Source organism: Propithecus coquereli, unplaced genomic scaffold (genome assembly GCF_000956105.1).
Source record: "Propithecus coquereli isolate 6110/MARCELLA unplaced genomic scaffold, Pcoq_1.0 Scaffold62, whole genome shotgun sequence".
Lineage (NCBI taxonomy): Eukaryota > Metazoa > Chordata > Mammalia > Primates > Indriidae > Propithecus > Propithecus coquereli.
In genome coordinates this window covers 8180613-8192966 of record NW_012152174.1, presented here as the reverse complement: position 1 = coordinate 8192966, position 12354 = coordinate 8180613, and positions in this window count along the sequence as shown.

Below are 12354 nucleotides of genomic sequence, written 5' to 3'. Positions count from 1 at the left end.
AAGTCTATAGGATTAAGAAGCATGTTAGGTGGTGAGGTTAATTAAAGATCTATAACATGAAGCGTAAGAAAAAAGTAGAGTAACCAAGATTATTCCATCAGGATAAAAACACTATGAAGAGAGTCAATATAAAGAATGAAGGCTGCACAGGCAGCAAAAGAAAAAACAGATAAATTAGACTATATCAAAATCTAAAACTTCTGTGCTTCGAAGAACACTATCAACAGAGTGAGAAAACAACCCAGGGAAAGGAAGAAAATATTTGCAAGATATATATCTGATATATCCAGAAAATATAAAGAACTCCTACAACTCAGTAACAACAAACAAAAAATCAGCAAAGGACTTGCATAGACATTTCTCTAAAGAAGATGCACAAATGGCCAAAAAACACATGAAGAAATGCCCAACATCTCTAACCATTAAGGAAATGCAAATCAAAACCACAATGAGATACCACTTCACATCCAGTAGAATGTCTATTAAAACACAGAGAGAAAGAGAGAGAGACAATAAGTGTTAGCCAGGATACAGAGAAATCAGAACACTTGCACACTGTCAGTGGGAGTGTAAAATGGTGCAGCCACTGTGAAAAACAGCATAGCAACTGCATAGCAGCTCCTCAAAAAGTTAAAAAGAGAATTACCATATAATCCAGCAATTCTACTTCTGGATACCTACCCAAAAGAATTGAAAGCAAAGACTCAAGCAAGTATTTGTAAACCCATATTTATAGCAGCATTATTCACAATAGCCAAAAGGTGGAAGCAACCCAAGTGTCCATCAACAGATGAATGGATAAACAAAATGTGGTATATACATAAAATGGGATATTATTCAGCCTTAAAAAGGAAGTAAATTTGACACTTGGTACAACATATAGATGAACCTTAAAGACCTTAGGCCAAGTGAAATCAAGCTCTCACAAAAGGACAAATGCTATATGAGTCCACTTGCGTGAGGTACCTAGAGTAGTTAAATTCATAGAGACAGAAAGTAGAATGGTGGTTCCCAGGGGTTGGGGGGAGTAGGAATGGGAGTTATTGTTTAATGGGTACAGAGTTTTTGTTTTGCAAGATGAAAAAAGTTTTGGAGATGGATGGTGCTGATGATTGCACAAAAATATGAATGTACTTAATGTCACTAAACCGTAAACTTTTTTTAAAAATTATTAAAATGGTAACTTTTATGTTATGTATACTTTACCACAATTTTTTAAAAAATTTTAAAAAGACAAAGCTATGAGAATCATGAACGGATATTGGCCCATATACCAAGTGAGTGTTATGCCAGCCAAATGGACTTAATATATTCTCTTTTTACAATATCTTCCCACTGTGTTACAGGTAGATATGAGAATCTGTAACCCACTGAGGTGAATGAACTTCGAATGTACCTGCTATGGCAGGACTGATCACAGGGACTCTGATTTGGGGGGAAATCATTGGAAAGAAGTAAGGAAGCTTAGACAGGCTGGGTGAACACAATGAGGTAAGTAGAATCAATGAAGACATTCCAGGTCAAAAGGATTTTGGGGAATCTGATTATTCTAGAACATTATTTGCAAGGCTACTTACAACGGCACCAAACTACTTATTATAACAGGATAAACAAAAGTCACCTTGCACAATCTTCATGAATAAAGTCTTTAGACTACTAACAGGACAAATGTACAGGCACTGGGCATTGTTTTTCAGACAATGCATGTAATACAGAGAGAAACTAAAGGATTTCCTCCTGAAACACACCAAACTGCCTCATGGATGTGCAAACAACCTTGTAGTTTTAGATAGCCATGATTTTAAACATTTTAGGATACTGGAAGGTCTGGCCCCATTTCTCTGAAAAAGTGAAGTTCTTATTTTTTTCCATTTTCCCTGCTTTGGAGAGCTCTGAGAACCTCAAAATTGCTAGTCATGAAGAGTGCCATCGTGAACATACCTAAAGGAGTTTAAATATCAGTAGATAATGAGTAACATGAAACTAACAATGAATAAAGGTCATACCAAATTTGGTATTTGCATGAATTAAGAATTAATAGCAAATTCACAACAAATAAGAGAAAATGCCAACAAAATAAGTTGAGAAATGCTTCAAAAAAAATTTTAATTTCCAAATATAAAGAATAATTCTCAAGAAAGTGCTGTACTAATTTGGCTTTTGGCAAAGCTTAAGTGTACAAGTGTGCAATGCCTGACACTCAGCTTCAAGAGCATATGCCACGCTCCCCGGTTCACGGTGGTGCCACGGTGCGCAAGCACCTGCTGTGCCTGAGGTGAGTAGAGGAAGGAGATGAAAGCATGGTACCTCCTGGGAGGAAGAACAGCAGTAAGACACACAAGGAGCTGCCAATGGCCTCCGTCAGCAAGCAGCTCCCCTAATCCGCGCGCAGTCCAGTAGCAGCCAAGCGCCTGCCCACGATGCCTAGAGTACACACCAGAAGGACGCACCATGTCCACAGACATGCTTCAGAGGCAAAAGCCTGTCCAGGTGGGCAAAATGTAATTGACCTACGTGCTTTTCCTCTTTTTATGAAACTCCTTTTGACCTCAAGTTGCTGAATATTCACATGATAAAAGCCATTTCCATTTTGGAAAGAGAGCCATCTCAGTGTTTGGGCTTTTAGACAAATTCCTACCCGCATAATGAAGACCTGTTATATTTCACAACACCCATCCACAGCACCATCATTTCTCAGCATTTAACCTCTCTAAACCCTCCAAGACAACCACTGCATTTTGTCCAAAAGACGTCCACCCATCCACAGGAGCAGTGTCGCGTGGGTGAGCAATTGCTGGCACTGCTTGTGACGCCCCAGTCACGTTGCCCCTGAGTAGAGGTCACTCCAGCTTAGTGCCCTTTCTGTCTAGAACATGGCAAGGAATAAAATCACATTCTATGATTACATCTACCTTTGCTCTTATGACACAGCAATAGTGGAGAATCAAACATTCACTGGCTGCCCAGCCTCAAAAGATAACTTTAAATTCTCCAGCTTTAGGTCACGGCGGTCTCTTTTATTGAATCATAATCAACTCACATTTGATGACACAGCACTAGACTATGGAAATAGAAACTATTCCAATCCCTGAGAATGCCTGGGTGGCTTCTTCACAACGTTTTCCATTTCATTAATTTAAACGTGTTTTAAGATTCAGGTCTATGGAATTCTTTCTTAATTGAAGTCAAGGCCTCCGTCTCTCTTTCTCTAAACTTTTTTAAAGAAAACACGGGTTTAGAGTTGATGCAGATCAGTCATGTGGGGGTAGGGAAGCTTTGGTAGTGAGACCTGGATTTGAACCTCAGCTGTATCACTGATACAGGAACTTGCATGAGTTTTTTTAACCTCTCTGAGCCTCCGTTTCCTATTTGTAAAATAGTGCCAATAATGCTTACCTCCGTTGTTTGTTGGGAGTATTAAATGAGGTGATAAAGGCTACATGCTTACCATGTAACATGGCAAATGTTTTTACAGTTGTAAATAAAAGGAGTTTAGGAAATGTCTGCCTCCTTCTATGTGTTCTAGGGAGAAGGAGGAGCATGGAGAGAGAATGAAAAAATAGGCGAAGGAGTATCACAGAACAGTGCACTTACATACGACATGTCGCTATTATCTTAATGTCCTCTCTAATACAGAAACACAGACTAGATTACAAGACCCATCTTATGTAGCTATCTCATAAAGCAAGTGTAGGACTCCCACTATATCATCGAGGGTCTAATGGGTTTTATCGCATTTAATGTGGACTTGTGTTCAGACACATTCAGACTCAAGGATGAAATTATTTCTTAAATAATTTTTAAAGAATTTGAAAATGTCACTTCACAGGAAATCTCTAATATGAAAACTAACAGATTTCCATATTTGTCTCCCTTTTCTGCTCACTCTAGACATTCCATGCCCCAAACTACAATGTATTTATCCTATTTGTATCTTTTCCATCTGTGTTTGGGTGAAAAAAAATCAGTGTAGTCTTCTGTACCATTTTTGGTCAGTTTTCTTCATATAGCATCAGAGAATGAAAACTTAATATAAGCCTCAAAGACTAAGCTGGAGTCAACTATCAGATAACCAGTGACCACGGTCAGCATCCACCAGTGAGTCCAGTGTTTATTATTTGGATATTGGAAATGTTTGACATTAAATGAAAAGGTGGGCTAATGGTTAATGAATCTGGCACAGTATCATCTGGAGAGGCAGGGGAAGACAAAACATTGAATAAGTTCAGAAACCAAGGAGACATTATGAACAAACAGGGTCATTGCCCACATATTCCTACTTCTCTCCATAAGACTTAAACTTCTTATGAATCCTATCATTTAAGAATGCAACCCTTTCCAGTTCTGGGAGGCTTGAATGACTCTAGTAAAATGCCAACGTAAATGAAAATTTAATAGCTTTCCACCTGCAGCACCTGTGCAGATAAATTGTACCAGGCTTCAAACAAGTTGAAGAGCCTCGATATGTTATGCATGGAACAGGTGGTCCAGTCAGTGTTCGTTTGCTGAATGGCTTCTGTAATCCCAGCTTGAGCTGGAATGGAATCTCCAGAAAAGTAGTTAACTCAGAGCATCCATGCAAGAAGCATCTGTCATCTAAACAACTGTGTGGAAGAACCCTGCCCTCTCAGCTGTGGCAAATGATGAGAACGACTGCCACCAGGAAGAGCAACGATGTTAGTCAACACACGCTTTCCAGAGTGACGCAGCAAGTCTCTGTTGCCACTAGCTCAGGTTGTTAAACAACATCTGGCCTAGAACCAGATTCATTTACCCAACACGCTTTGGGAAATAAAATGAACATTTGGTTATTCATGATACATTTTGGTCCTGTCCCGTTGGGAACTACTTTAGCAATCTATTTATTTTATCTATTGACGATATATTCTAAGTCATTGTTTCTACTCTGCCAAGTCTATAAGTATTCTTGTCAAGAAGAAGAATAAAAAAACAGAAAGAAAGAAAAGAAGAAAAAGTCATGTTTAGAAGCAGAATGTTAGAAACCTTGTAACAACCCAACTAACTGCAGTGTACTTTCTTACTCACAGTTATCCCAGTGGGTACAAACTCATATTATAGAGAGAGCATATTTTTGTATACAGTGTTTCCTTTGTTTGTATTAAATGGCCTCAACATGCCCTATTTTCTCATGTGACTATTAGTTATTAATGTTCTTTAATTGAACCATTTTTTGAGATCTGTTCCTTTGTTGATTCATACCCACTAACCATCACTAACCCTAATCCCTGCACTGTGTCAGAGAATCTCGGTAAAAGGAAACAAAACGATTGTACCTACATAAAGCACATGCTCACATCTGCCATCCAAAACTAATAAATCACATGCTTAAAAATCAATAAAGATAAAAGAGACCCCTCCATGCTCCATGCCCTCCTGATTTCGCATTGTCTCACTTCTACTCGTAACTTTATCCTCCATTTCTGGATCCCTTCCCATCCCCTGGACTTATCTTTCTGACTGAGCAAACTAAATAGCTAAGTGAATACTCATCCCTAGGTCTTCCTCTACTACCCAAACCTTGCTATGCATCTCCAAGGCGAGCTCCTTGTCTGGGCTCCCCCTAAGTCCCCATGATGGGCTGGGGGTGGGAGCCAGAGCAAGAGTTCAAAATTTTCCATGGATGAGATTAAATGCGAGTAGCCACCCAAATCTTCAGTCTAGAGTGTATTGTTCTGAATTTTACTCTTTGAGGAAAAGGATTTATTTACATGATGGTCATTGTAAAATAATTATCTTTTGGGAATGTACTTTAGCATCTCTTCAGGAAAAAGCAAATGACATGGTTTCCTATGAATCCTTTATCATCTGTAAGCTGAGTTGATTAATGCTTGCTATTCAGGAAAACATCATGGCCAAAAAACTACTGGGAAAATTATTATGGATGACTTTATAGCCTAAGACAGTGGCTTACAATTCCTACCCAGTACTGGTTCTGTCCTCATGGTCTAGTGATTATTCCTGCACATGGCTTTACGCTTCAGTTGTTTATCATTTCCCAACCAACAGACACAGATTAAGCGCAAAGGCAAAGTAATGGGAAATTATATCCCAGCATTATTTTTAAACAACTAAGTTCCCACTTGAGTGAAATAAATTTTATTTTACACCAAAGTCAATAATGCAGCTCTGGTCTGGAACTTCAGGGTTATGCGCTACGTACTGGAAGTTTAGTTCGTAAGATCCCTGGACTTCAGCACTGAAAACCTGAGTTCCACTTGTCAGTTCTGCCACTGAAGTGCTATTATATATAATCATGCCCATATCAGCTGAAATCTCTTTGACTTCTTTTTTTTTTTTTTTTCTGGTTTGTTTGCTTTTTCTTTGTCATTTATAAAATGGCAATACCTATGACTTCCTATGAGCAACAGAATAGAGCAGATATGAAGCTTTATGACTCCTGAGGCCAGGACATAAGATACTTTGCAGCTTTTGACTTTCTTTCTTGAACTCTCTCTTCTTAAGACTGTTGCTGTGCTGAGAGAAGCCCACATCACGCAGAGCACCTGCAGGCCAAGACAGGCGCTCAAGCTCCCAGGCCTAGATAAGCTCTCAGCCCAAAGCCAGCCAGGCAGGTAACTTCAGACCCAAGCAACTCCACATGAAACCAACGAACTGCTTAGCTGAGCCCATTCAATGAGAATCATGAGAGAGAAAGAATATGATTGCTGGTTTAAGCTATATGAAGAAAATATTGATTATAACAATTAATATCATTTTGATTTTCATTTTGTCAGTTAAAAACAATGATTAGGCCTTTTTGTATCTTAAAAAATAAAATAATAAAATTGCAATAATCCAAATTCAATCTACAAATAGCCACTCAAATCGGGAACCTCATTTTAGGATTTATTTTCAAGCTATGTTTCTAGAAGCTCTAAAATTCTGTATAGTTGTTTCAGATGTTGCATACAAATAATTTTGTCTAAATTTTGAATTTTTAATATATATTTTTGTACTTTGGGAATATACTAGAAATCACTCATATGTATTGTATATATAAATAATTTTATATATACATATATAATTTTAACACATTTTAGGGAACATCCTTCCAAGATATTGCCTGGTTAACCCATTCTTGTGTGAAAACTTCAATATAAAGTTCTTTCTATGAAATCTGTGTGTATAAATGACCTTCCTTTAAATACATTGTTTATTAGCAAAAATGTAGATTAGCCCTGGTCTTTTTCTTTTTTTAAAAAGCCAGTGCCTGACTACTTCCATTCCAAAGATGTCTAAGCAAGTCCCTACATATGTGAAAGGTTTTATCAAGGCCTACATGCTAAGCCGGTCCATATTGGGCATGTCATTATTACATAACCTGTGGGCAATTTAGCAAGATGACGCTAGTGGTGAAGTAAAAAACTGTTAGGGCCAGGTTACAAGGGACGGTTAATGGCAGATCTTGCAATCATGTTAGGAAACCATGCTGGAATTTCAGAGTGACAAACCTGAATTTTAAAGGGTTAGAAGAGGCCCCATTCTGGGTTTCATGCAACTAAATAGGATCTTGGACTGGGAGAATAGAGAATCCATGATTCTTGAACGTCCCCAGCCTGACATCTCCTGGTATGATTGCTAAGCACATATCCTTTGAACTTATCACGGTAAACTGTGCCTTCTATAAGATTTACATAACAAGAGAACTCACTTTTCCCATACCAATAACCTCGTCCTGCAATAACATGATCCTCCCATTTTTATACTGAGTAAGATTCAGACTAATCTGCCTAGAACATAACCTCATCACATAATAGTCAAATGTTCAATAACAAATTAATTTCCAAAATATCATGCCTTAATATTATGCAATTATATATCTCTTTAGTACTTATTACAAGTTTTGTGTACCACTTGTCTGACTTTGATGTTTTTAATAAGAAATAGAAGCAGTAGTTAGATATTGTTGTTAATTCAATTTTGAAATGAAAATTTCTCACTATATCTCTTTCAGGTTTCTGGATAAATAATGATTTCAGAGTGGTGTGAAAGTATACAGCAGGCTATTACCATTTTCAACTACCTGTGTGTTCAATCAGTATTTTCATAATGCATGTTATATTTTAGAATTCTACAGAATATTTGAAAAAAAGATTCAATTGCTTAAAAAAATAAAAAGTTTGAAAACTGCTATTTTGAAGATGCATCCATTGATACCACTTGTAAACCATCCTGGTAGGCAAAGTCAAAACCGTAAATGCATGGTCCAAGCTGTTTTTATAAGGCAGAATCATCCCATGAGTAGGCATCACCAGTGAGAGAGATTCTTACCTCATGCCAACCTGACACACAGATGGAACAGCTTTTCAAAATCAAATGAGTGGTCAGTGCATGAAACTAGAAAAGTAAGACTGGGAACACATAAAATTTGCGTTTTGTCTGCCTCAGAAAAAAATGCAAAACAGGTCTCATGATGATATGTTATCAACATTTATTATAAATTTTGGGTGCTTCTGGCTGTGCTTTTATATTTATGATAAGAAAGTAGTTGTCAAATATTGAGCTGTGATTATACATGGTTTTCAGCTACACTCTTTAAACTTCCCATGCCATCCCCTTTAACTGCTTCCTTTTGGCCTCTATTCATTTGCCTCCAAAAGATCAGCTCCAAATTCAAAATCCAGCGACTCCTGTAACTTATGCAATTATGACTTCCCAATTGAAACTGTCTTTAAGAAAATAATGTACCTTTCAATAAGAAAGAGCTTATACTTTGTTTCCATTTTCACTCCTTTTATTTCTCAAATAAGTGAACAAAATAAAAAGGGTAGAGAGTGCCACTTTTTATTATGCATTTTTAGTAACTATATAGTAAAAGAATATGAACCAATGGCTAGTTTCCCTCCCATTTCCATTCTTCCATTTGAAAGATAAGGGAGCTAGGGCATTAGTGTACCACTGTAACCAATCGTTGGCTAAGGGGTATTCTTGGGCAGCTAAGGCTCCCCTCACTTCCTCCCTGTTGTCTGCACAGGCAGAACAGACTTCTACAGCTTAAAGAAGCTCTTGGGCTGGAAGATAGCAGATACCCACAGTTGGAGGTCTGCCACGGCAGGGTCTAAAAGATATGGGAGGGACACTAAAAGAATTTCGAATAGAAGACAAGTGCCAAAAGCAAATTCAGAGGGGTTCACAGGGATCTTAGCAATTGAACAAAGATAATAATAAGTCTCTTTCAACAAAAGCCTGAGATGCACTGTTCTCTACCATTTTAATAATGGTTTCTGGCTACCATTTATTAAGTAGCTCCTTTGTGCCAGGTATTATGCTAAGCGACCAATAGTCATGATCTCATTTAAAGTTCACAGCAACCCTATTGTGATCATCACCAATTTACAGATGAGGAAGTTGGGGTTAGAAGGGTTAAGTGATTTGCTGAAGTAACAGAGTAAGTTCTCTGTCTGCCTTCCATTGCTTTCAGCTGTCCCTAGATTGACAGGCATAGTTTCCTTGGAATGAGTATGTCATCAGCTCTGGAAATCCTACTAAAGAATCTCACAGTCCTTCAGAGAAAGGCCTGTGTCTTCATATCTTTGAAATTCCAGCCCGTGTACCAAAACTGGGGAGCTTTCCCACCTGGTGGCCCTGCCATTCCTCAGTATGGACTTTCGCGAGAAGCTCTTATTTAGCATTCTGCACCTGCCCCTTTCAGGTTAGCACTTTTAGAGAGCTGCATGCTCCATTAATTACAAAACCATCTCTGCTTCTGTTACCTTTCCCATCTGACTTCCATTCACACTGCCTGGTCATGGATGGGAAGTTTCTTCTCTCTAGCATCCTTCCAGTCTGACTTTTCTTCTACCTCTTCAGATTCTACATTCCACCAAGTGGCAATTTTATTCTAAGATCTCCAGTTAGAAGTTTAAAATGGAATTTTAAAAGACATCTGGGTTTAGAAATTCAAAGAGCTAGAACGTAACCATTTTCTATAATAAATCTAAATTCTAATCCACTTTAAGTAGCGTTTGGGGTGAAATAATATTTCATACTCACTTGCGTTACTTCCTTTTTGCTCCTGATTCTCCAAATCTTTCTTAAAGCCTTCAAACTTTAAGTCCTCTGATGCTATCATAGCCCATTTTCAATTATTTGTTTCAAAGGAAGGGAATATCATGAGAGAAAAACCTTCTATGTTACTTTACCAGTCTAATTTCTAGACAAAAGCTTTGAAGCAGTAACAGATAGAAGAAATGTTCAGTCCAATAAGCCATGGCTAGGAAGACAGCCCAAGAATTAGCAATGAAGGTCAAATCCCAGTACAACAATTCCATGGAGAAAACTGCTATTTTTTGTTGTAGTGACATTTCACAGAATTTGGTACCTTGTTAAAGATTACACTTCCAAGATCACAATGGATAGCGATGAAACACACTTAGAAAGTAAGAGGATTTGACTAACAGTAGTCTTTTGGAAGTTATAAATGGACCAAGTGACTGATAGGAAAGATAAGTAATATATTACTGTTCAAGAAATTTTGTTACTTTCAAACCACGGGGAGGACTTGAGGGGAGCAGCGTAGGCATCTGCCTTGATTAGTCGTCCTTCTTGCACTTTGGTTGTGACACACAAGTGTTAATCTGAATGTAGACATAGGCACGTGCATGCACGCGCACACACACACACACATGCACACACTTATTAAGAAAGGGAAACCTTTCATAGAGTCCATGCTTGAAAGAACCAAAGGTCTTTCATCAATGTGAGTAGAGGCTTCCTTCATAACCTGGAATTAGTTCCAGAGAAATATTTTTACCTTCCTCAAAAGTGAAACTGCAGAGGCTTCCAGGAGTGGCTCCTTCCCAGGAGCTAAGCTGAAGTTTTCTTCTTTTAAAATAAACAATGGGGTAAATATTTTAGGATACCAAGAGACTTAGGCCAGTCCATACATTAAAAAAAATTGAAATTAATTCATACAGACACACTGAACTCATTTTTCTTATTTTACAATTACTTCTTAAATGTTTGAACAGATCTGAAACACACCCACCACACACACACACTTTGATGGAGGAGAAAGGGTCTTGAATAATGTATTCAGCAACAAGTTTTAAGGGGAGAGAGATTTTTTGGCTTTTTAATAATTTCTGAAGCAAAAATGGTTACTTGTGGTGCAGTCCAATAATAACTCCATCGCCACCCTTGAAGCAGGCCCAAAAGGCATGTCCTCTCTGTTCCAGGGGAGCAGCACTGCACACTGAGCCGGCCCAGGTTGGCCCAGAGAGGTTTCTTTGAAGACATTTACAAGTGCTGCACGGTTCCCACTTCTCACAGCCTGTGGCGTACATCTCCTCAGGTGGTGCCTTTCATCACTATCGTCATTAATTTAATCTTTTTCTCAAGACAAGGAAAGAAGCCATTAAATATATAGGAAGTGTCCATGAAAAGGAATTTGATCAAAGGGCTCTAGAATTACCTTTTCATCCTCACAAGGCTGGGGGACAGGAAGAGGAGACGGTTAAGAGGACCAGGAGTCACAAAGCTGGAAATTCTGCAAGTGTGTTAGCCCTCGCTGTTACATACTTCTAAGACTCTGCCCCAGAATTCCTTAAATTCTATTTTCTCATCATTTGTTATTTCCATTCAGCTGTTACATGTGCCCTTTTCTATAGTGATGGCCCTTTCAGGTCCTGAGGTAATTTAGAATAATACTCAAAAAGATCCGCCTTGCAGGATCTGAGAAGAGTTCACTGATTTTATGTTACTCTTAGCAGAACTAATGCATGTCAGCTTCTAGAGAGAAAAAAAAAAAAACTTACCATCCCACTTAGGCCCAGTGAGCTGCCTAGTCCCATGTGGGACACTGGTCCACACACAGAATTCAAGCTAACTGTCCATGTATTAATAGATGCTTAGTTAAATCCAATAGCTTCACTGTATCCCATTGCCCACAGAGTAAAGTCCAAACTTGTTAATACAGTCTACAGAGCCCTGCCTCCTGTCCCAGACACATCTGTCACTCTCTCCCTTGGATTTCACGTCCCAGCCATACTGAAAAATATGTATATTCTCATCTTAGGGATTCTTCGCAGACTGTTCCCTCTGCCTGAAACTTTCTCCCTTCCCTCCATCTTTGCCTGGGAAGGCTCTAGAAAATTCCTACTCACCCTGCAGATCTCCAATATCTCTTCCTCTGAGAATCTTTCCTGGGTCCTCCATCCCCTAACCCCACCACTAGGCTTAGTTGGTTGGCCCTCTTGTTTGCATGCGCAGTTTGTACATACTTCAGCTATCCCCTGCATCATAGTTGCCTATTTATTTATCAGTCTATCTGACTGAACTATAAGCTCCTTAAAGACTGAGAATTTGTTCCTTTCACTGTTGTACCTCAAAACC